Here is a 26960-nt window from a genome sequence, read left to right as displayed (position 1 = left end):
GGGTATTTCCTCTAGCATGATTTTGCTGAACTGGTCATGTCTCCTACCCAAACACCCTGATGTGGCTCTCTCATAAAAGAACACTCTTGCATAAAAGGGGCTACCACTTGTGGTAGGGATGGAAGAAGGGGTGTTGGATGCCAGGGCTCTATGGTTAGGGTCAGACTGCTTGGAGGCATTTCCCTCATCTTTTCTTTCAGCAAGTAGAGCTGCTTTGTCTAATGAAGCAATGCATTAACAACTCAATCTTAAGTGTTTATAGAGAGAGGACATTTATTCCAATTTCTGGAACTAGGTCACTCAATACTTTTTATTTTGGAGTCATATGAGAATTTTGTTTTGTTTTGATTGTTTTATCTTTTGTGTATTCATATATGTTTTAGTGGTACATAAAACTTTGTAACAGATGCTATTTTAAACTAGAAGTGTTTGTATGTGTTTTTATTTTGTGAACTTCATGAAACTAGTTAATTTTAAAATCAGAGATTTTTTGGTGAGTTAAAACATCTTAGCAGAAAGAAGCATAGATGAGGTGTAGGTCAGCAGTTTTATTAACTAGTAATTTTATTGTGTGATGTGGGGATTTGTATGATTTAGAGAGATGGGGAAGAGAGAACATTGACTGTGTTTGAAGAGGCCCAGCCCTGACATTAAATGCAACCTTCCTGGAGCTATAATCCCTCATTGCGAAAGGAAGTTGTAGGGAAAATAGAGTCAGTCAGGCTCCCTCACCCGGATATCTAGGTAACTGGGACTTAGCAGTGTTTCTATAGCTGTACTTAAGGACCTGCATGTACAGAATCAAGGTCTGTTATATAACCAGTGATAGTCTATGTTGGCACCCAGCCAGCTTTGTGTGCACTTAATATATAAGGGAGTTGGGACTTCCTGCAGTGCAGCACACATGCATCACCCTACCGAGGAATAAAGGCATGTGAGACATCTGGATGGCTCTGCGAATTTTCTTCCATCTGCCCAAAGCCCGTGTGAACCTGCCTGGCCTTTAACAGCTGCAGGGCAGAGGTACTCATAAAGGTCAGTAATTTTGAATTTCTCTGCAGTATTCTAGAGTCTTGGCACACAAAATATGTTCCTGCACCAGAGAATTTGTGAGAAATGTGAAATTTCAGACTCCAATGCAGAGATGTTGAATCCGAATGTTAACGAGACACCAGGTGATTCCTATACTTGTTAAAGTTTGAGAAGCACAGACCCAGGTGTGTCTGTGGTATAGTAGGGCTTCTCTGCAGGACACAGGACAGGGAAAGAAAAGTGCCTTCAAAGATGGGTTCTCTTCACCGTACCCTGCTTGACCTGCCTCACATAGGAACACCTGTTTTATTTTCCATTTAAAAAATTAATCAGCCCAGATATCTGCTTTCAGAGAAGATAGGTCCTTCTGCAAATAAGAAAATTGTTTGATTAGATGATCATCAACATTTTCCCAGCTTGAAAATTTCACAAATCACTTTCTCTCAAAAATAAGGGAAAGGCAAATTTATTATAGATTTATAGAAAAACAATATATTGATCATATAAAGCATACAGACTTGATTTCTTTTTTTTAGAAATTCTCACCCAAGAATGTTTGTTGATTTTAGAGAGAGGAAGAGAGAAAGACAAAGAGATAAACATCAGTGTGACAGACATCTATTGATTGCCTCTAGCATGCAGTGATCAAACCTGCAACCTAGGTATGTGCCCCAACCGGGAATTGAACCCATGACCTTTTGGTGTAAGGGATAACTCTCTAACCATATAAGCCACTCAGCTGGTGACAGACTTGATTTATTGAAGCCCATGTGGGATTAGCTTGAGAGAGAATGGTCAAAAATCCAGGAAAGGACGCCCTGCTTTTTGAAGAGAAGAAATTGATCCTGTCCCACTGCAAGGCCCAGGAGGGAGCTCCATGCCTAGATACTCACAGAGCCCAGGGGAGGGGCAAGACACCCCCATCTCCTAATATTTCCAGCCTCACAGCCAAGTTTTAGGAAATGTCAGATTTTGGTATAAGGCAAAGGATTGTTAAATGGTAAATTATTACTGCAGTGGCAAGATGTATTTGTCCTCATCTAGCAGATATATTACTAATTGTTAGTTGGCAAAGATAAAAAAATTCAAATATTCACTTATCACCTTCCTTTCTTTTCAGCTTTTGCCACAGTAATGCTGCATAACAACCACTCTACACATCAGTGTCTAAAAGCATTGTTATTTTTAATTTCTTACATATCTGGGGTTGACCGGGAGACCTGGCAATCTGGGCTGGGATTGCTCCTTTCCTGAGGTGGGCCAACAGATTGATTGGCTGGCTGGTGTGAGGTGGTTTCTACTGAGATGTCTTCAGGTCTCCTCCCCAATACTCACAACTCTCAACTAGGCTAGCCTGTGTATGCCTCCTATCACAGGAAATAGCAGAGAAACATGGGAGGACGCAGAAATGTGCAAGTGTTTCCACACTTCTGTTTTCCTTCATTGGCTAACTTTCTATTGGCCTAAATAAGTTACATGGCCAAATCCAGAGCTAGTGTGGGAAGGGCTAGAAAGCTACAGGATAGAAAGTATGGATGCAAGGTGGGCATTAATTAAATAAATTATATTACATTTAAATCAATTAAAGAATATGGTCATAAACAGCAGTCAGTAAGAATTTAGCTTAAGACATGTAATTCTCCCTAAAAAAAAGGAGTCCTGGATCCTAGAAAAGGGTTATCTCAGAGAGGTGGCTCTCAATGAATTATAACAAGAAAGGACAAGCACTAGTACAAAGTGGAGGGTTTGATGACTTTTCTAATATGCTGCTTAGCTTATGATAATATAGAGAGAAGCATAGGGCAAACACATTTTTCTATTTCTAGTTTGTGAGACACCCTGCCTTTTTTTCCTCATATTAATTCATAAAACAAAAGCTAAATGTATTATTTACTATTTGTTTTATGGTCAATTCAACTTTGCTGAATACCAGTGTGACATTTATATGTAATCAATTATCTCTTCCAAGTGCTTTGGCCATGATCTACTTAGGACTTCCTGTTGTGGTCTCCCTTAAAAGTGCTTTTATGTTAGGATTTGAGAAAACCAAGTGATTGGCTGACAATTACGGCAAGATGCATTTGCCTCCCGAATCTTAGACATTCAGGAGCATTATGCTAAGTGAAATAAGCCAGGCAGTGAAAGACAAATACCATATGATCTCACCTTTAACAGGAACCTAAACAACAAAAGAAAGAAACAAGCAAAATATAGTCAAAGACACTTAAATGAAGGACAGGTTGACAGTGACCAGAGGGGAGAGAAGAGGGAATTTCAGGGGAGAATGGGAATGGTTTACAGGAACAAATTTAAAGGACGCATGGACAAAAACTAGGGGGAGGGTGGTAATGGGAGGGAAGTGGGGAGGGATGGGTGGGTGGGGTGGAATGGGAGTAAAAGGGAGAAAACTGTACTTGAACAATGATTAAAATAAAATTTAAAAACTAAAGAAGCTGCATGATGGACCTGATCCCCCTTTATCCCAGAGAAAGCTTTGCTGGAGATGTGCAGACCTGGGAGGGAAGAATCAGACTGAAATCTGTGAACTGCCCTAAGTATGTCAGTAATAACCCAAATTAATTTGAGTCTTGTTTCCCCCTCTTGGAGCCAGGAGCATATTGAGTGGGAAGGTTAATGCAGTGCAGTCTTATCTCCTCCGGGCAATTCGGCAGACTTGGAATAGTTTTGTGTCCCCTCCCTAGGAAGGAAATGTGCTTTGCCATAATAATAAGGAGAACAGGAAAGAGGTCAAGCCAGAGAGATTAGAATGCCTACCAAAGTCTCCCTGTGCTGCACAGGGTTATTATGAATCTGGGAAGTGAGAGGCTGCAGTTAATTTTAGTTCTGAGTAACTCAGTCTCTAAGGGGTTCTTTCAAGAGATGCAAACAACTCAGCAGAACCTTGTTAAAAAGACTTTATTCTGTGCACCCAGGGAGAGGCCCACATGTGATTTTTATACAGGAGACAACTCAGCCCCAATTCAGTCAAAAAGAAAATCAGATTTCTATACTTTTCAAGAATCTATTGTAGGGGACAAAAAAGTGTTTCTTGACCCCCTTAAGGTCCCTGGCTGGGTCTGAAAATTAAACTGACAAAGAGAGATAAGCAGGAGAAAAACATACAGGTTTATTAAATTTAAGTTTCAAGGGACATTGGAGCCTTCAGAAGGAAATAAAGTTCTGAAGAAAGTTAAGCCTGAGTATTTTTATGTGAGGTTTGTGATGAAGAGTGGGTAGTCATGTAGAAACATGATAGAAGAAGGCATATTATAACTGGGTTCAGAACAAAGATGCCAGGGAACACAGGAAAAAAAATCCAAAAAACAAAACCCTCCACAGCCATGGTTTGGGGGAGAGCTGAAGTGGAGAGGATGGCTGACTGAGAGGCACTTTGCACATATATGGCAACTTAGCTAGTTTAATAGTTACATTAATAGCTGTGAACCCAGGGCAAGGGAGATGGGAGTGAATTTCTGAATATATCCTGGGGGTTTACAGTGCCTGAATCACTGGGTCACACCTTCCCGGACCGATAATGGCAGGGCAGAAATGTGAACTATACAAAGACCTGGCAGATGTAACCCATTGTGGGAGGAGTTAGAAATGGGGGCACATAGAAGGCTCTAGGTCAGGATTTAAAAACAAAGGTGGGCAGCCATGAGAGGTTTTCTTATGCAGTTTGAAAGGGTGAAAGGGTTTGGGGGAGTCAGAGTGACCTTTCTGCTTCTGCTGTTTCTTCAAACTCTTTCAGTTTAAAATATTCAGTATGCCAAAGTGCTATATTTTGGAGAAGCAGGTCCTGAACTCCATTACTAGCATGCTAATCTTCCACGAATTTGCTGCTAAATTAGAATAATTTTTCTTCCTGACTTGGTAAAAAAAAAAAGAGAGAACAGAAATTGGTAACAACTCTCTTCTAACCATTAACTCAATTGTGTTTGTGTGTGGCAGAGCAGAAATTCTGATAGGCCTTGAATGCTAATGAGGTGCCAAGGAAGTGCTGACAGGAATAATGCATGGTGAGAAGTGCTCCCATTTAACTTCTGGGCAAACTTTCCTTTAAAAGTCCTACCATTTCATATGCATAAGAAATAAGGAGGAGTAAACTCTTGGAGATTGAATTGACTTTATTAAGTGAATCATGAATATGGGCAGAATCCTGTCCAGCAACTAGAAGGGAGCTTTTAGGAGCTGTAGAAAATGGAAGGTATGTATAGGAAGAAGAAGGGGGGCAAGAGAGAGATTAGCAAGAGAGAAGAACAGGATTATTTTATAAACCAGGACATCTTCTTTTGTGGGGAAGGGAATGTCAAGCATTTAATCATGCAGATTGCTTCTCTTTCTTCCTATGATGGGGGTAGGGTAGAGGATGGAGAGAGCCCATATGACAGATTACTATTCTTGTTAACCTGAAAATTCCAGACTGGTTGACTAAGACCACATATCTGGTTAAGGTGGAAACTGCAATTAGGTCAGACATTAACTCTAGGTTTTGTATCATGGGGCTTTGGCACAGTGATGCCATTTTTGGGTCTGTGATTTTTCCCTTTTAACAATGAGAACTATGATCATGTCATTCAATAGACTGCTAAACTTTCAGATTATTGGGACCTGAATAAAGCTCATAACTCCCTTTTCTCCCCAGTTTCCCTGCACACCCCTGCCCCCCACCAGACTGTGGAAGAGAAGTAATTATAGAGCAATAGAAAAATAAAATAAGCTGCATATATAACTTTACATTTTATAATAACCACTTAAAATAATTAAAAAAATAAAGTGTGTTATGGGTGTCTACTCCAAGAAAGATATATTGGGATCCTAACCTCCAGTATCTCAAAATGTGAACTTACTTGGAGATTGGGTATTTAAAGGCATTATTAAGTTAAGATGAGTTCATTACAGTGGGTTCTCATCCAGTCTGACTTATCCTTATAAAAAGATGGAATTTGGACATAGAGACAAATATCCATAGAAGGAAAATGATGTGAGAACATCAAGGAGAAGATAGACATCTGCAAGCCAAGGAGTAAGACCTAGACATATCTTTCCTTCAGAGCCCTGTGAAGGAACCAATACTACTGACACATTGATCTTGGACCTCTAACCTTTAGAACTGCAATACAATAAATCTTTGTTGTTTAAACCACTCAGTGTGTAGTATGTTGGCAGCTCTAGCAAACTAACACACAGTGAAAAGATTTATTACTATTTTATTCAATACCATAAAAAATAATCATTCCACAAGTAATCAACATAAAAATAGTTTTCAATCTTCCAAATCCAGTGTGTTTTGCACATGTACAGCACATCTCAATTTGGACTTGCTACATTTCAAGAGTTTGGTGACCATGATTGGCTTGTGAGCCCCATAGTGAACATTATGTGGCTAAGGTAAGCTGAGTCCTGGGGAGTGGATCCTGTTACCCACTCTCTCAAGTTTGTACTTCTGGAAACTGTATAGTTGGAAGGCAATTAGGATTGGGGCATTTAACTTCATGTCTGAAGATGGTAAATTAAAAATAAAAAAGTTTCCATTTTTTTCTCATTAGTGTGGTTCTGATAATAAAGGGTGCATGTATTTTAAAACCTGGCAATAGGATACATTTCCTAATTGGGCAAATTGGCCAATTCATTGTTATCACTTTAATCATACAAATGCAGACTTTACAAGAGACTTACCACAGAAACTGAGAAAAAACCCATCTCCTTCCAACTAAAAATATAACAGTTTCTAGATAAATATGCACAACCATATGACAAATGGTTTCTGGGGCACAGTGCTACATTTTATTTCTTTTATAGAAGTCAATATGGTGGCTCTTGAGCACTATTTGAAAGCATGAATTTCCCATTTGCATGCCTGGCTCTTGCCTACTGGTCAGTGTTTGTTAGGTCAGTCCATCACCTCTTATTTTTCTATTCATTGAACGATGCTGGAAGAAAAGAGTGAAGGAAGAGAGATGTTTTATATTTTCCATCTGCTTTCTTTCTAATATCTTAAAAACAAACATTAATAAATTAACATGGTCTGTTTTGTCAAGTACTTTCTCTATGAAAAATAAACACAAAATGGTGTCAGTGCAAGAAACATCCAAACCTGTAGAGAATTTTTATGAGTTTATTTGAGCTCAACTGACAATGACTGTCTTAACAGATTGAGCAAATGCCTTGGATAATGGCAGCTTTATAGCTTATTTTACACAGTTGAATCAAAGGAGGTGGTTTAAAATGGATTACATGGAATCCATTGGCGGTATATTAAGGGGGAGGGAAATAAAAAGTGGAGAGGTCTCTGGGATTGGATACAAAGGAAAATGGAGAGACACACACTTTTTACATTGGTGGGTACAGTATAGTTAACAAAACTTCCATAAAATCCCCAAAGGAAGGGCTTTGGAGAACTTCCAGGTTGGGAAACCAGAATGCTTCCTTGTGTCACTATGACAAGTCCCAAACTTTACAAAGATATTGTTTGGGATTGTTGATATAAGAAACATCCAAACTTGTACAGAATTTTTATAAGTTTATTTGAGCCAAACTGATGACAAATGCCAAAAACAAAATATTAATGGATTTAGAAAATGCTCTCGAAGGTGGCAGTTTTACCACTTATACATAAGAATCAAAAGGGAAGATGAAAGGGCATTACATATAGTCTGCTGGTGACAGATTAGGGAGGCAGAAGAGAGCAAAGCAGAGAAATCTCTAAGACTGGATGGAAAGTAAAATGGTTAGACATGAATTTCTTTTACATGGGTGGATATAGGATAGTTAACAATTAGTATTTACAGCACAAAAAGATGATATGCTGGGATGCAGATAACAATGAGGGGTTCTTGGTCTCCTGCTAGGGCTAGGGGGTGGAATATGGAAAATAGGGAATTACTCTAACATTCCAAAGCTATGTTATCTTAGATGTGAAAAGACAATAGACAGGCTCAGTTAAGGTAAAGATTAACCTTTGTCAAGGAAGATACCAGCCTAGGACACGATACCTACCTTCACTTACTTTTAGTTAGGAAGTTTTAATTTCAGACCATCCTGTGTGGTTACTTTCAGTCTTTGAGTTTGTAAGACCCACCATATGGGCTACCCTGAGCTTATCAAGTTTAGTATGTGTCCCCTTTTTTATTCATAGGACTTTGCCCTATGCATCTCTTCATCTGGCTATTGATTCATGTAATAAACCATTAATCTCACAAGTAGATGGATTTCTTGAGTTCTTTGAGCAGCTCTAGCAAATTAATTCAACTCAAGGAGGGGGTCATTAGAACCTCTGATTTATAGGCAGTTGGTCAGAAGTGCAGGTGACAACCTGGACTTGTGATTGGCATCTGAAGTGGGGATCAATCTTGTGGACTGAACCCTTATCCTATGGATCTGATGCTCTCTCTGGGTAGGTAGCACTATAATGAAATTGAATGGTAGGTCACTCAGTTGGTATCCAAAAATTGCATGGTGGGTGGAGGAGGATCCCCACCAGCTCCAAACGCATACATTGCAATTAGGTGCAGAATCCTTATGGGACAACTGGCAACACTATTAAATAACAATGTTCTTCAGGCTATGGTCTAGTAGGGGAAAGAAAGTTGAGTCCCATGTAATTGTGAGAGGAATATGAGTATCATAAGACAGTGTTGAAAAAGAAGCTGAGACCAGTACTCTATCTATCTGCTTTTCCACAGGCCTCTATCCACACTACTTTTTTCTTCTTACTCCTTGTTCTCTCCTTGGTGTAGGCCCACCCATCTCCTAGTTTCACATGTTACTGTGTATTTCACCTGAAAATTTCTAAATCTTTTTCTGGCCTGGACCATGCTAGAACCCTCTATCTCAGTGTGTACTGTACTCCTCACTGAAGGTCTCTTGCAGAACAAACTCCATACAGCAACAGCGTTAGCTTTCCTTCTAGAGTTTCTCCTACTTCTGGTTTTCCTTTTCTGTTGGAAAACCAGGAATCATGAGTGACTCCTTCCTCTTCTTCATTTCCTACCATTCAGCCAGCTGCTAAGTCTTATGCATGCTATTGCTGTAATACCATTTGAATTTTTGCTTCTTTTCAGTCACTAGCACCTTTCTCCACCTCAGCCCATGCTACCAGCATTTCTCAACTGAATCCTGTCCTTGTTTCTCACCCCTTCCAATTTGTTCTCTAAGCTTCAGACAGAAGGATTTCCAAAAAGAGGCAGATGTGATTAAGTACCTCCCTATTTCCATCCTTCAATAGGGCCTGAGATAAAAGTATAAACCCATGGTCCTTCTTGTTCTGGCCTCTGCCTAATTCTTTGATGGTTCTATCACTTGTCTATCCTTGTCTGGTTCTATATCAATGACTCTTAAAGTGAGGTGCTGGGTAAGCAGCATCAGCAGCACCTAGAAACTTGTTTAAAATGCAAATTCCAAAGCCTACCCAGGACCTACTGAATCAGAAACTATGGCCCAGCATCCTGTGTTTAATAATCTTCCAGGGGATTCTGGTGCATTTCAAGTTTAAGAACTACACTCAATATTAAGAATGACTAGTACATATGCTCAGTCATTTAAATAAAATAAGAAATGAGGACTTAGAAAAGGAAGACATTACTCTAAAGGATTATTGCAAAGAGTGGGGAGGAGCTCTTGCAATAGGGAGGATGATGTTTCCATAAATCAACAAGAATGTCAAGGGTTAAGCAAAAAGGATTTTTCTTACAGGGGACAGTGAACAAACTACAAAGAACCTAGCATGAAGAAGTGGGATAAAGGGGAGTGATAATACGGTAGTAGATCAGAGGATGATTTACCTTGAAGCCATTTATTCTCAGGAGGGAATATAAAGGAAGGTATGTGTACTAGTTCAGGTTAAAGGTGCATCAAATTTCTGGGCCCTGGGGGAAGGAGAAACTCCCCATCACAGTTTAGTTACTAGCATTTGGTTCCATTTGATCACCAGGGATGAACAGTTTAGCCAATTATGAAGCAAAGAATGGGAATTTGTAAGACCTGTGTCTGGTTGTCCTCAGGTAACCAAGAAGTTATATGAAAAAGAGTGTTTCTTTGCAATAGGTGCCACTAAAAGAAAAAAATGTGTGTGGGGGGGGGGGGGGTAGGGAGGAGAAGGGGGAAAGATTGCTTCCCTGTATTCTAGGAGCATGGGGCTCAGGTAAATTCCTGCTGTGTCTACTCTGAACTGTAGCCCTTCACTCCTGCTCTCCTCACTGCTGGGAACACTCCTGACCAGTTCTCTTCATCCACCCTCTCCCCACCCTTACAGGTTCATCGTGTCCTGGTGGCATCTCACTGAATCTTCTCTTCTGTGCTAGACTTCAGATATGTAGTCCAAATATCCAGTCCTGACACAGTGCCTGGCACCTTGCTGGAGTCAGTTCATAATAAGTGAAGAAAAACAGAGAAGTTTCTTGAAAGAGATATTAATTTAAGAAACTTTCAGAACATTGACAATAATCCCTCAAGAACTTTTTTTCTTCTCTGCCTGTAGTGAGAAGGCAGAAGTTTCACATCCCTCCCTGAGAGCTCCTCAACACTGCTCCTAAAACAGCTTCCATTTTATCCACTTCACAGGAGTTCCCTTTATTCCAGCTCAGCTGCTTGGTGGATTTCTAAAACATTTTCTATTGTGTTCTTCAGGGCAGGATAGAAGTATTGCAGCTTTCTAATGTTCTGCCAGGCTGCAGATAAGGAATTTAACAGCCCGTGGGAGGGCCAATTAGAGTCAGTTATAATGTAATTGAACTGCCTGGTATTCTTTGTCTGTATTAAACTTTTTGGAAGGAAGACTGTGCTCTCTTCATGTCATGATAGAGGCAAATAACAGGTCCATGGATTCATAGGAATGGCTCTGGCCCTAGTTACTGGAGTAGTGTTTTATGGAGACTATAATGTCTTCTGAGGTCAGGGTCAGAGAAGATCAGCTCAGCTGTTATTTTGAAAAGGCAGGGGAATCTTTGACTTTCCTATTTCTTTCTCTTTTATTTTTCTTTCTTAAGAGAACTACTGAATTTTATGAAGAATTAGGGTATATATGAGATACCTACCTCACAGTCAGTCTGTGGGAAGTTAGGACACTCAGTCTCTTTCTCTGTTGTTGGGTGTTGGAGGCTGGCAACCACAGGAGGATCAACTCTATACTTTCCCATCAACCACCCCTGGAAACTAGTCTTTGTACCATTGCTGATGAGATCCAATGATTTTCCCTTTCTCACTACACCTGGAACCAAACACAGGTCCAGCTGCCTGCCGCTTCAAAAGTCAATACTCAAGAGACAGGTTTTGGTGTAAAAAAAAAAGAAAAGAGGTTTATTCAAGTGCCAGCCACCTGGAAGATGGGAGACTCATGTCTCAAAGCCCATTTTCACCTCTCAGTGGAGGCAGAGGTTTTTTTATAAGAAGGGAAAGCAGAACAAAGAGATCAAGGAGAGGAGGTTGAAAAGTTCTTATGTGCAAACCAGTACAGTTCATTCAAATAAATCAAGGGATGGTTTGGTGTGTATCATATTGGTTTAGTCATCCGGGCTTCACAACATCCTGGCTCCATGGTTTAAGGTCAGCTAATCTTCCAGAACTGGGAGGCTTGAAGGTCAGAGTCTATATCTTTTGCTTAGTTTCTAGGATTCTTTTACAAACATACTGTAAACAAACATCTACAAGCCACATATTAGTCAGAGTCAGCATTTATAGAAACAATATTAAAAGAATGGTGAGGTGGATTACAATTCCTTACTGTTAAAATTTCCCACTGTTTCACACCCATCATCAGTATTGGGATGCAGCTTACACGAATCTGCAGAAGTGTAGTTCCATGATTGGGTAACCAGTTTCCCTAATGGTGCTTACCCCCATAATGTAGCTGCCTCCTATGGTTCTTCCTCCTTGCCTTCTTTATTATTCCTGATTCTTGCTCCTCCTTTCTGTGGTTATGTATTCTAATAAAATAATATGATAAATGCCTTCAACCTCACCCCTCAGCCTTTTGATGAACCAAGGGTAAGACCAATTATGTTTGTGAAAAATGAAAAAAGAGCATGTTTTGATTGATTTGCACATTTTCCTACTTTCTAGGACACTGTTTAGTGGCCTAAGAGCCCAGTCCATGAAGAAGGCTCTTCTGATAGAAGTGATAGAAAGTGATAGAAGTAAAGCTATGTGGTGGTTTAAATATTATGTTGTTTGAATGTCAGTTCCTTTGACCAGTGACAAATCTGCTATGTGCCCTCTTTAGTGTCACTCAACTTCCCTCTGTGGCCTGGCACAATCTCCTCCATAAGCCACTTTACTTCATAAAGAGCCTGTATTGTTTTCAGCCCCTCTAGAAACAGACCCAAAACTAGAATGTAAGAGGAAGTAGCTTATTTCACAGCGGATGCCAGGAAACAACAATAGAGGGTGGGAACATGAGACAGAGAAGGAAAAGCAGGGAATAAAGGATGTGTAACAGGTGAGTTACCATGGTCAGTAAGTGGACCCCAATCTTGAGAACACATTCTTAGAATTATTCCACGGGGGGGGGTGAGAAAGCTTAGTGTTTTATACATCAACTCCCATCAGTTACACTGAAAACTGCTTCTGAGGACATGTGGGGGTTAATCTCTGACACTTGGGACCTGTCCCATACAGGCAAAGAAGGGTTGTGGAGCTGGAGCAAAAGAAAGCCCTTGGGCATGGAAATCAGGCCATGGTGCTCTATGATCCTAAAGATGTACAAAGGTGTCAAGGATTCTTCTTCCCTCAATTCAAGGAATAAAACTGGAGCTTGTTCCTCTCACAATGTCACTTGCCGCATGTCTGATCTTCACTGTGAGTTCCAGGTTTTTTGGTTCTTCCACCTACTGGTTAATCATGTGTATACAATGCTTATTATTAAAGCACTTTCTTAATGCAAAGCTCAGTGATAGATTTTAGAGCTATAATGGGAGCTAGAGTAAATGACTTTTCAGTTATTTATTGCTATATTAGCATTCATCCCAAAACTTGGTGGCTTAAAGCAACAATCATTTTATTTTTTCATGATTCTGCTGTCTGGGCTTGGTTTAGCTAGGTGGTTCTTCTGTTGGTCTCACTTGAATATTTTCATGAGGCTGTGGTTGTTTGGAGGCTAAACTGGGGCCATAGGATCCAAGAGGACTTTACTCACAAATATGGTACCTCAGTATCCTCTCCATGGTTTCCCTTTTCACACTGTCTCATCATACAATGGCCTAACCCAAGAATTATTATAGCATAGCAAAAGATTCAAAGATCATATCTATATGCTGATAGCTTGTTACTAGGCAAGGTTTATACTCAATGCTGAAGGTGAGTGCACAACAGTGGGAATGCCAGGAGGTGAGTTTCACTGGACACTACTGAAGAGTGACTTTCAAAGTGCACTCTTGGGAATCACTAGGACTCCAAACAACCCTACAGGGTAAAACAGGTAAGCCTCATTTCAACAATAAGAATTTCACTTACAAATATTTGGCAATTAATAGTTAAGATTTCTGTTGAGGAAAGTGTTTCACTGCTAAGATTTTAAAATTGCTGAACTGTATGATCTCTTGCAAGTTAAACATTTTATGCTTTATGACTCTAGGAGTTCTTGGTCCATGTAGTGATCATCCTTGGATGATAGCACATATTCTTATCTACTTCTCTGGATAACTGCCAAGATGGATACAATGTCTCCACATCACTTAAAGGTCTTCAAGAGACACACTGAATGCTTTCATTGAATTTTAATTCCCTTTCTCCATCACATCCTACATAGGAAATACCTGCTTCATTTAGAAAGTTAATATCCATAATTACAAGCACTTATGAATTTAGAGGCAGGTGTTGATATTAAATAAATCAACGGTGTGAACATATATTCATTTGAAATGTGCTATCCTGTGTATATAACTGTGGTATTAGTGTTCTGTTGCCAATAGCACATGCTCTATTTTACTTGTGAAATTGTATTTTGTATTTACTTGTATTTATGTATTTTGTAAATAATAATTGTGACAGCTATCAATCACTGAGTAGTGTTCCTTTATCATGTTCCAAAAACTGTGCTAAGTACTTTTCATTTCATCCTTTTAATTTTTACAAAACCAGTACAAAATTGTTATTATTTCCATTGAAGGAACAAAGAAGGAAACTGAGGCTCAGTAACTGATCCAAATCCATGCAGCTAAGGAGTTAGTGATAGAGCTTAAGTATGAACTCAAAACTTTCAAGCCAAAAAACCAGTCATCTTCTTCTCCACAATGATACCATCCTCTCATACCTCATTCATCCCTCTTGTAATAAAACACCTAATTAAAAATGTGGGATTTCAGTACATAGCAAAGGCATATACCTGTCTGGACTAGGTGTACTCTTCAGCTGCTGCCTACAGTACAGTTTCTTAACCTTGGTTGCATATTGAAATAATCCAGGGAGCTTCTAACAAATACTGATGACAGATTCCCACCCTCTTCACTCCAGATTGAAATTGATCTTGATAAAATGTGAGCACTGGGCTTTCTAAAGCTCCCACATAGTTCTAATTAAGTGGCTGGGATTGAGAATCGCTGAGAGGAATTGCCTTGTATCTCTGTGCCTCCAAGGGCCACTTACTTGCAGGATCCTGACTGTTTAATGTCATTTCAGATAACTTTGTCATTTCTTAAAAAAACTTCTAATCATGCTTCAAAACCCAGGTCCAATGAATAAAAGGATATCATCAAGGGACAGTTAATGTGTGAAAACATTCAGACTGACAATATAAAAATATCTGGGCTCATGATCATGAACCACCTCTCAGGGTTTCCTACTGCCTCCTCTTCCACATCCTGATAGTTTACATACAAAGAATTCCTGCTTCTTAATTCTTAGGCTCCACTATCTGCCCCAGTTCATTTGGTGGGGGTCTCTTAACTTTATGTCTATTAGTATTTTTTCTTAATCCCTTCATTTTTTCCACCCTGCCATGAAACTTCTCCCCTCTGATAGCTGTCAGCCTGTTCTCTGTGAGCATGTTTCTATTCTGTTTGTTAGGTTATTTTGTTCATTAGATTCCACATGTAAGTGAAATAAGATGGTACCTATCTTTCTCTGACTGGCTTATTTAAACACTTTATTAGGTGATCAAAAGGAAAGAGTTCATGGGCCTCTCAATTTTCGAAGAGAAGATCCAGTCACACCAGTTTCTGGCAGGTGTGTATCCACTGGCAGGTGATTGAGGAGGAGGAAATGATACCAGTCCTTCAGCTTCACTCTTTTTTTTTGTGAGTTGCTCTGATCAGAGTCAGGTCTACTGAGAACATGCAGCACCAGTGAGGTTCCCATGTGGCCTCTCTCATGAGAGGGTGCAGATTGTTTATTGATTAGGATTGGGACAGTTAACTGTCATAGCTTTATTCTACAAAACTAGTTGAATTTAGGAGACATGAAAAATACCCAGGAAAATATTGGAAAATAGAAAACCACTGCAGGAAATGTAATGGCACTTTCATCTATATCTACATCTATATTTATAGCCATATCTTGGCCAAACATCAGACTCAAATAAACTTAAATTCTCCCAAGTTCAACCTTGTTTATTGTTTTAAATATATTTTATTGATCATGCTATTACACTTGTCCCAGTTTTTCTCCCCTTTATTCCCCTCTACTCTGTCCTCCCTCTCCTACCATCATTCTCTCACGTTAGTTCATGTCCATGGGTCGTACATATAAGTCCTTTGGCTTCTCCATTTCTCATTCTATTTTTAACTCCCCCCCCCTCTATTTTATACCTGCCATTTATGAGTCTTCTTCCCTGTACCTTTCCCCTCATTCTCTCCCTCCCCCTCCCTGCTGATAACCCTCCATGTGATCTCTATTTCTGTGAAACTGTTCCTGTTCTAGTTGTTTGCTTAGTTTGTTTTTTTGTTTTTGTTTTTGTTTGAGATTTGGTAGTTGATAGTTGTGAATTTGTTGTCATTTTACTGTTCATATTTTGATTATCTCCTTAGATAAGTCCCTTTAACATTTTATATAATAAGGGCTTGGTGATGATAAACTCCTTTAACTGGACATTATTTGGGAAGCACTTTATCTGCCCTTCCATTCTAAATGAAAGCTTTGCTGGCTAGAGTAATCTCAGATGTAGGTCCTTGCCTTTTATGACTTCAGATGCTTCTTTCCAGCCCCTTCTTGCCTGCAAGATTTCTTTCAAGAAATCAGCTCATAGTCTTGCCTTCACTTCTTTGTAGGTAACTCTCTTTTTTTCTCTTGCTGCTTTTAAGATTCTCTCCTTATCTTTAATTATGGGTAATATTATTATGATGTGCCTTGGTATGTGCTTCTTTGGGTCTGACTTCTATGGGGCTCTCTGAGCTTCCTGGACTTCCTGGAAGTCTATTTCTTTTGCCAGATTGGGGAAGTTCTCCTTCATTATGTTTTCAAATAAGCAAATCTTGCTCTTCCTCTTCTCCTTCTGACACCCCTATTATTTGGATATTGGAACATTTAAAGTTATCCCAAAGGTTCCTAAGCCTCTCCTCATTTTTTTGAATTCTTGTTTCTTCATTGTGTTCTAGTTGAGTGTTTATTTCTTCCTTCTGCTCCAAACCTTTGATTTGAATCTCGGCTTCCTTCCCATCATGGTTGGTCCCCAGTACATTTTCCTTTATTTCACTCTTTATAGCCTTCACTTTTTCTCTATTTTGCAACCATATTCAACCATTTCCGTGAGCATCCTAATTACCAGTGTTTTGAACTGTACATCTGATAGGTTGGCTATCTCTTCATTGCTTAGTTGTATTTTTTATGGAGCTTTGATCTGTTCTTTCATTTGGGCCATATTTTTTTGTCTTGGTGCAACTGTTATGTAGTAAGGGGTGGAGTCTTACATATTTGCCAGGGCAGGGCCACCCACATCATGCTGTATGTCAGGGATGGCTACTGGAGGGAACAATGCTGCTTGCTCAGTTCTGGGCCTACTTTCAGTCACTTCCTCCATGACCCACAAGTAAACTGGGACCTTCTGGAGCTGATTCCCAGGTGGGTGATTTTGTGTATTTCTAGAGCCCTGTGGATCTCTCCAACAAACTCTCCTGTGGGGCTGGGAGTTCCTCCTGCTGCCTCAACTCCCTCATGTTTTTTCAGTCAGAGGTTTTGAAACTTTATTTCCCTGTGCTGGAACCCTTGTTTTCATGGTTTGTCTCGCCTCCCAGGTTTTCTGCATGCAAATATGGGACTGCCTGCTCTACCAGCTGCCACCTTGCCTCAAGTTCTCTCCACCCCAGTTGTCCATCTCTGCCCATCCTGTAGATCTGGGTGAATGTTTCTTTAACTCCTTGATTGTTGGATTTCCATACAGTTCAATTTTCTGGAAGTTCTGGTTGGTTTTTGTTTTTAAATTTGTTGTTGTCCTTTTGTTTGTTTAAGGAAGCAAAGTGTATCTAACTACACCTCCATCTTGCCCAAAAGTCTCAACCTTGTTTATTAAAACAAATTATGATGTTTTTAAGCATTAAAGTAATCAGATTAACACTTAAAAACTTTTCTAATAGTTTGGTTTACACTCATATTTTTAATGATTTCTGTATTGTATTTTTGCATTACCATTTAGTCCCTTTATAACCCCTTCCTCACCCTACCACCACAATCACCACACTGTTGTCCATGATTCCATTTTCCTTTTTGCTCAATCCTTCCACCTTGCCTCCCCCCACCTTAGCTGTCATTCTACTATCTGTGAGTCTGTCTCTGTTTATTTGTTAGTTCAGTTTATTCATTAGATTTCACATATGAATAAAATCATATGGTATTTGTCCTTCTCTGACTGGCTTATTTCACTTAGCATAATGTTCTTCAGGTCCATCTATACTGTTGCAAAAGGTAAAACTTTCTTCTTTTGTATGGCTGAGTAGCATTCAATTGTATAAATGCCCCACGGTTGTTTTATCCACTCATCTATTAATGGATACTTGGGCTGCTTCCATAACTTGGTGATTGCAAGTAATGCTGAAATGTATATAGGGGTGCTTAAGTTTTTTCCAATTGGTGTTTTGGGTTCCTTCAGATATATCCCCAGAAGTGGGGTTGCTGGGTCTGAAGTTAGATCCATTTTAAATATTTTAAAAATATTTTATTGCATTTTTTAAAGATTTTATTTATTTATTTTTAGAGAGAGAAAGGAAGGGAGGAAGAGAGGGAAAGAAACATTGATGTGTAGTTGCTCTCATGTGCCAACCACTAAGAACCTAGCCTGTAACTCAGGCATGTGTCCTAGACTGGGAGTCAAACCAGTGACCTTTGGTTCACAGGGTGGAACTCAATTCACTGAATCACACAAGCCAGGCCCATTTTTAAGTTTTTGAGGTATCTCCATATTGCTTTCCACAGTAGCTGCACCAATCAGCATTCCCACCAACAGTGCAAAAGGGTTCCCCTTTCTCCACATCCTCACCAGCACTTTTGTGTTAATTTATTGATTACTGCCATTCTAGCAGGTGTGAGATGATAACTCTTTATGGTTTTAATTTGCATTTTTCTGATAATTAGTGACACTGAACATCTTTTCATATGTATATTAGCCAATCTGTATGTCCTCTTTGGAGAAGTGTCTATTCAGGTCCTTTGCCCATTTTTTAATCGGGTTGTTTGTTTTTTTGGTGTTGAGTTTTGTAAGTACTTTATAAATTTTGGATATTAACACCTAATCATTTGTATTGGCAAATATGTTCTTCCATTCTGTGGGTAGTCTTTGTAATTTGTGATGTTTTCCTTTGCTGTGCAAAAAACTCTTCAGTTCGATGTTTATTTTTTAGTTTTGCCATTTGTTTGTTTGTTTGTTTTTTCTATTGTTTCCTTTGCCTGGGGAGATTTTTCCAATACATATTGCTATGAGCTATGTCTGAGATTTTGCTACCTGTTTTCTTCCATGATTTTTATGGTTTGAGATCTAACATTTAAATCTTTAATCCATTCTCATTTTATTTTTGTGTGTGGTATAAGAAGTTGGTCTAGTTTTATTTTCCTGCATGGATCCATTCAATTTTCCCAATACCATTAATTGAATAAACTATCTTTAGCCAGTTGTTTGTGTTTACTTCCTCTGTTGAATATTAATTAAATATAAAGGTGTGGGTTTATTTTGGGACTCTCTATTCTGTTCCATTGATCTATGTATCTGTTTTTATTCCAGTATCATGCTGTTTTGATTACTATGGCCTTATAGTATAATTTCATATTAGGTAGTGTGATTCCTCCAACTTTTTTCTTCTTTCTCAGGATCACTGTTGCTATGTGGGCCTTTTTATGGTTCTATATAAATTTTTGAAATATTTGGTCTAGTTCTGTGAAATACATCACTGGAATCTTGATAGGAATTGCACTGAATCTATAGATTGCTTTGGGTAGTATAGACATTTTAATTATGCTAATTATTTCCATCCATGAACACAGCATTTGTATCTTTCACTTAGTTGTATCTTCTTTAATTTCTTTCTTCAGTGTCTTATAATTTTCTGAATACAGGTCTTTTATATTCTTGTATAGATTTATTCTTAGGTATTTTATTCTTTTTGAAGCCATTGTAAGTGGGATTATTGTTTTAATTTCTCCTTCTGTTAGTTTGTTATTGGCATATGAAAGTGAAACTGATTCCTGGGTATTAATTTTGTATTTTACTACTTTGATGAATTCATTTATCAGTCCTAGTCATTTCTTGGTGGAGTCTTTGGGATTACGTATGTACAGTTTCATATCACCTGAAAATAAAGACAGTTTCATTTCTTCCTTTTCAATTTGAATGTCTTTTATTTGTTCTTCTTGTTTGGTTTCTGTGGATAGGTTTCTAGAATTATGTTGAACAAAAGAAGTGAAGGTAAATACCCCTGTCTTGTCCTCATGTTAAGAGGACGCTTGTAGTTTTTGCCTGATGAGTATGATGCTTATAGTTTTGGCAGTGGGTTTGTCATATAAGGCACATATTATGTTTAGGAATGGATGCTGTATTCTATCAAATGCTTTTTCTGCATCTATTGATATGATCACATAGTTTTTATCCTTCATTTTTTATGTAGTGAATCACATTTATTGATTTGTGAATGTTGTACCAGCATTGCATTCCCAGAATAAATCCCACTTAATCATTGTGTATGATCTTGATGAGTTGTTGTATTTGGTTTGCTAATAATATTTTGTTGAAGATTATAGCATCTATGTTCATCAGGGATATTGGCCTATATTTTCTTTTTTCTGTAGTCTTCATCTGGTTTTGAAATTAGGGTAATGCTGGCCTTATAAAATGAGCTTGGAAGCCTTCCCTTGAATATTTTGAAATAAATTTTTAAAGATTTTATTTATTAATTTTTAGAGAGAGAGGAGGGGAGGGAGAAAGAGAGGGAGAGAAACATCAATGTATGGTTTCCTCTGGCATGCCCCCTACTGGGGACCTGGCCTGCAGCCCAGAAATGTGCCCTGACTGGCAATTGAACCAGCCACCCTGTGGTTCACAGGATGGCACTCAATCCGCTGAGCCACACCAGTCAGGGAAAATATTCTGAAATAATTTAAGGAGAGATGTTTGTTCTTCTCAAAATGTTTAGTAAAGTTCACCTGTGAAGCCATTCTGTCTTGGGCATTTATTTGTTGGTAGTGTTTTTGATCACTGCTTCAATTTCACTAGCTGTAATCTCTCTATTCAGATTCTCTGTATCTTCCTAATTTAGTTTTGAAAGATTATATGTTTCTAGGAATTTATCCATTTCATCCAGGTTGTACAGCTTTTGCTATGTAGTAGTTCATAATGTTTTTTTGTAATCCTTTGTATTTCTTTGGTGTCAGTTGTTGTTTCTCCTCTTTCATTTCTGATTTTATTTATTTGGGTCCTCTCTCTCTTTTTTTCATGATGAACCTGGTTAAAAGTTTGTCAATCTTGTTTATCTTTTTAAAGAATCAGCTCTTGGGTTCATTGATCTTTTGTATCATGTTTTTAGACTCTATTTCATTTATTTCTGCTCTGATCTTTATTATTTCCTTCCTTCCACTCACTTTGGGCATTGCTTGTTGCTTTTTCAAATTCCTTTAAGTGTAAATTAGAAAATTAGTTTGCTTGAGCTTTTTTTAAAAAAGATAGGCCTGTAATGCTGTGAATTTCCATCTTAGGATTGCTTTCCCTTTGTACCATAGATTTTGGATTATCGTGTCCTCATTTTCATTTGTTTCAAGGTATCTTTTGATTTCTTTCTTGATCTCATTCTTGATATATTCATTGTTTAATACATGAAAGCTAAATAACATTAATGTTATATTAAGTTAAATAACTTAAATATTATTTAGTTTTCATGTCTTTGCATGTGTTTCAGTGTCCTTGTGATTGATTTCTAGTTTCACAGCATTGTGGGCACAGAAGACACTTGATATAATTTCAGTCTTCTTAAATTTATTGACACTTGTTTTGTGTCCTCATGTATTCTCTTCTAGAAAACATTCCATATGTACTTGAAAGGTATGTATATTCTGCTGCTTTGGGGTGAAATATTCTCAATATATCAATTAAAACCATTTGATCTAGTGTGTCATTTAAGGCCTCCATATCTTTGTTGATTTTCTGTCTGGAAGATCTCTCCATTGAAGTCAATGGGGTGTTAAAATCCCTGACTATGACTGTATTTTTATTGATCTCTTCCTTTATGTCCATCAAATATTGCTTTACGTATTTAGGTGTTTCTATGTTGGGTATGTAAATATTTACTAGGGGTATATTTTCTGATTGGATTTTTCCCTTTATCATTATGTAGTGCACTTCCTTATCTTTACTATAGCCTTGCTTTTAAAGTTTATTTTGTCTAATAGAAGTATTGCTACCCCAGCTTTTTTTCCCTTTCCATTTGAAAGAAATACATTTTTCTATCCCTTTACTTTTAGCTTGTGTGTATCTTTTAATCTGAGGTAGGTGTCTAGTAGGCAGCATATATATGGGTTCTGTTTTCTTATCCAATCAGCTACCCTACACCTTTTGGTTGAAGCATTTAAGCTATTTACCTTTAAGATGATTATTGATAGATACATATTTAGTGTCATTTATGTTAAACTATTTTCCTTTGTTTTTTTTTTTCTTTCTTTCTCTCTTTCTTCTTCTTAAAGCAAGCCCTTTAACATTTGTTGCAGTACTGGTTTGGTGTTAACAAACTCCTTTAGCTTTTTCTTGTCTGGGAAGCTCCTTATTTCTCCTTTGATTTTAAATAATAGCATTGCTGGGTAAAGTAGCCTTGGTCTTTGTTTTCAATCACCTTGATTATTTCATGCCAATACCTTCTGGCCTGAAATGTTTCTATTGAGAAATCAGATGACAATTTAATTGGTGGTCCCTTGTATGGAACTATCTATTTTTCTCTTGTGGCTTTTAGAATTCTCCCTTTGTCTTTAAGTCTTGGCATTTTGATTATGAGGCATCTTGGTGCAGATCTCTTTGAGTCCAACTTATTTGGGACTTCTTGAGCTTCCTGGACTTTTCTTTTTCCTTCACCAGATTAAAGAAGTTTCCAATCATTATTTCCTCAAATAGTTTCTTGATAACTTGATCACTCTCTTCTCCTTCTAGTATTCAGATGATATGGATGTTATATTTCATGTTATCCAAAATGTTTCTTAATCTCTTCATTTTTTTTCTTGCTCTTCATGGTGTTTTTTATCTACCTTGTCTTCTAAATCACTGATTCAGTCCTCTGCTTCACCTAATCTATTGTTGACTCCTTCCAGTGTATTAATTATTTCAGATATTGCATTCTTTATTTCTGCCAGATCCTTTTTTATGGTTCCTTTGTTTTTTCAGGCTATTCAGTATTATGATCATTATGCACATGATCATTACTCTAAACTCTCTATCTGATGAATTGCTTGCCTCAATTTCATCTAGATTTTTTCTGGAGAATTTTCTTGTTATTTTGTTTGGGGCTTGTTTCTTTGTCTTCCTATTTTGGCTGCCTCTTTGTGTGTGTTTCTATTTATTAGGTATATCTGCAAGACTCTGGTACAAGCCTAAGTCTAACCCTGCCTATGAAGGGCCTTAGGCTTCCTTTTTGAAGCTATCATCAATCCACACCTTGTAGCTCCCTCTGCTGGCTCTGGGTCTTTGCAGAAAAAAAGAGGCTGCACACCAAAGCCTGCTTTTATCAGCTTCAGGCCCTAGGTATGGTAAGTTAAAGTCTCATAGCTCCTAGAGCTCCTCCCCTGCCTGCAAGCTTTCTGTTAGGCTTAAACAGTGAAAGTCTTCCAGCTGTACTCCTCAGCAGAAGGGCTTAAGCACCATAGGGTGAGTCAGAGCTGATACCACTTGTAGGGTTTACTCTGCCTGAGAAAGATGACTCCTGAAGTATGGGGAATGACTCAGTACAGGGATCCTGACAGCTGACCATTCAGATTTCTCCCCAGAGACACCAACCCCAGACTCTCCTTACACATCTCTAGTTCTCTCTGCCTGTCCTCTACTGGAGCCCCAGGTAAGTGGCTGCATATGGAATTTTGCATGTTCATCTTTTAACAGGCTCTCTGAGTCTCCAGCCCTCTCTCCCTGGTGGGCAAAAACCCTGTTGCTTTTTATAGCTGGGTATTATTTGAATTCCTTTCCTTGTTCTGGTGTTATATAGGCACCAGAGCCTAGCTTGTGGTTTAGATCCCACCCTTAGGGGGAACCACCCAGCTGCTGTAATATCCCTCTGGAACTTCAGCTGCCATTTGTGGGAGCCTAGCCAGCCCTCTTGTACCTCCTCCACACACTCTACCAATCATTTTGTGGTGATGTGTTTTCTTTCATCTGTCCATGGTTATAAGGCTTCTTTCCAACTAGTGTTCAATTGGTTTTTCAAGTTAATTTTTCTATAATTTAATTGTAATTCCAAATTGGTCCTGGAAAGAAGTTAGTGTAGCTAACTTCCATTTAATCCTCCACCATCTTGGGTTCAAGTTTACACTTGTTTCATCTCACAAAGTAAATTACGAGCTTCTTGAAAACTGTATTTCCCATTGTATGATTATACCAACATCATTATCATCTTCATTGTCAGAAAAATATATTTTATATTTCACAATAAACCTTTGAGAAAAGTTACTATGATTATCCCATTTTGCATATTAGAAAGCTGATATATAGAAACATTAGTTGATGTCATTTACTAAAGAGCATTCAGTTAATAAGTGGGGGGTTATTATAATGACCCTAAAGAGTCTGGGTCTGGGGTCTAGGCTCTTGACCTGTACTTTTGGCCATTTTCTGTGATAGTTGTGAAAATCAAAGAAGTTATAGTTATTATCAACAAGTGTTATGATTTCTTTTTATTTATTGTACTCAAGAATTACATGACAGAGAAAGATCATTGTTATGATTTGAACAAGACAGCATAAAGTAGTTCCCCTCAACATGAACGTGTAATGTGTATGTCTACAGATGAGAATGAAATTTCAATGTTGTATATCAAAATGTTGACAGAGGTCATTTGGGGTGGTGGCATTATGGAGGACTTTTATTTCTTTCTTTGTGCAATTTTGAATTTTTGAAAATATTTGCTACATTTAATATTATATATTTTGTATAAAACATATAGTTTATATAATATTCATTGCTTTTGTTGCCAGAAAGTACTCAGGCATCTTACAAAGGTTTCAGTCAAGTATAAACTTTCTTGTAACTTTACCACATGCTCTAATCCTAGAAAAGCCAAAACTCCCCTACAGCTTCCCTCCATCCTATATAGCAGGTCTTAGCAAAGACCTTTGACAGTCACAAGGACTGGACATTTTGATTACTACTTTGATTTAAAATGATGTGGAATTTTTATGGCATAATTATGACCAGATAAGTCATTAAGTCATGGGGTCTATATTTTGCTAAGCTTTTTATTTTTATATTTATATTTTTTTCAGGAAGAACCTGCAAAGGAAGAACCACAAAAGAATAGATTTTAAAAGAAAATAGGAGAAAAAATAAAGTTACTTTTATGATTAACCCACTCCCACCATGAGTCCTGCTTTTTTCCAACATTTACTACTTGTTTCCACATATATAAGTGTGTATCTATATCTATATGTACATTTATATCTATATATATACCTATATATAGAGAGGAAACTATTTGATGACTTTAAGATATTTTAAATTTGCATTAGTTTTAATAAATATAATCCACCTTTGGTATGTTTTAAGAGCCTGCAAAAAGGTTTTGGTTACCTTTCTACAATCTCTGGATATGGGACTAATATTTCATCTGATTTTGGCAAGATGTTGAGACAGGCCTTGATGAGACTCAAATTTACTCAGATTAATATATATGTGTGTGTGTGTGTGTATAAATGTTATAGGAAGGTAGAAAAAACACTCAATTTTTTGACTTTGTTGTCACCAAGGAAGGCTTTTCATGTAGAGGATAGAATTTGAACTTGACCTTGAAGGATAAACAGACAAGCAATATATCAGAGTAGTTAAATGCAAGAACTTAACAGTTAGAAAAGCCCTATATTTAAATGCAATGCTCATTACATAGTAGTTGAGGGACCCAGGACAATCCCTCAGATTCAAAACAAAAATTATTATTATTTAATACACATTCCACTGTAATTTTATTAAACATTAATTAAATTACATATAATTATATAACATAACATTATTGGTTATGGATTTATAATAATAAAGCAGGTATCTATCTCAGGTTTTACACATTTTAAAAGATATAATTCAAATTAATGTGACATGCATAGGTCCTGTATTAGAAGGTGTTCAAAAGATGTCAGTAGCTGCTACCACCACTGGAAATTGGCCAGACCATAAAAGGGGGGACTGAGCTCCCAGGTAGAAGAAAGAATGCATGGAGGTGTGTTTGAAACATACAGATCATGCTATGGAAAACTGGAAAATGAGAAAACCTCTGAGATGGTCTGATAAGTAGAAACCAATTAATAAAAGTGAGGATGTCAAAGCTGAGAACAGAGCTTTTGCATCTTAATCTGGGTCTACACAGCCTCCTCTTTGGTTTCATTTGCATCCATCCATCTCTGGAATGACACCTCTGACAGCACATTATACCAGTGTCCAGAGCAGGTCCAAGTTGACACTGGGAAACAGAATACCCCACTAACTAGTAATGATGGTTCCCACACAGCCTCTTACACTGGAATTAATCTTTTATTAGAGAAAATGATTCCCCAATGCTTCAGGGCTTTTTTGTTCATATTACATGTGCCAGAGGAAGCCCACATTCCTCTTGAGGGCCTCAGTCAAGGCAATCTTCTTCTACTATCTCCTCTGAATGCTTAAACTCCCTGGGGACTAATATAATTTTTCTTTTTTCATTGTGTATGAATGAGGAATTTTAACAAAATATACTGCTTATTAACTTTCTTCTTTCTATACAAGCTGCTAAAAGAAACTCAAAGCTTGAGTGATGTTGTAAAGCAGACAGGCAGTCTTAATAAAAGAATTGAGAGTTGAGGTATGCTTGTGTTGCTTTGAGAAATCAGAGCAGTGTGTGCAGATCAGTGAAGGGAAGACACTGAACCTTTAGTAGAGATGCTAGAAAGGGATGTAATGTATCCTACATGTATGAGTTGAGGGCCTGTTGTGTGCAAAGCCTTACATAGGGCCAAGACTCTACCCTGGAAGCTCTCATAATCAGATGGAGATGAAAAGACACCCACATAAAACCTTCAGACTGAGGCAAGGATGCTTCTTGGGCTGAGCCAGATGCTAAGTAAGAAGCAAGGGTCGGGGCAGGAGGTGATCTCCAGGGAGCTGTGATGGGGCAGACTGGCCACATGCAGATCTAAAAGGATGGGCACAGTCCTCTCATGAAGAGAGGCATGAGGCCCATGATCCAGGGCAAAGAAATAGCCACACCAGGGAGAGGTGGCAAGAAAGTCCAGTGAGTTTGACAACAGTGGTGAAGAACTCATACAGGGGAACAAAACTTCTGGCACTCCCTAGAATGCTAACTATAAAAACC

The sequence above is a fragment of the Phyllostomus discolor genome, chromosome 9 (genome assembly GCF_004126475.2).
Source record: "Phyllostomus discolor isolate MPI-MPIP mPhyDis1 chromosome 9, mPhyDis1.pri.v3, whole genome shotgun sequence".
NCBI lineage: Eukaryota > Metazoa > Chordata > Mammalia > Chiroptera > Phyllostomidae > Phyllostomus > Phyllostomus discolor.
The sequence above is the reverse complement of the archived record's forward strand: the minus strand, read 5'-3'. Positions refer to the sequence as shown.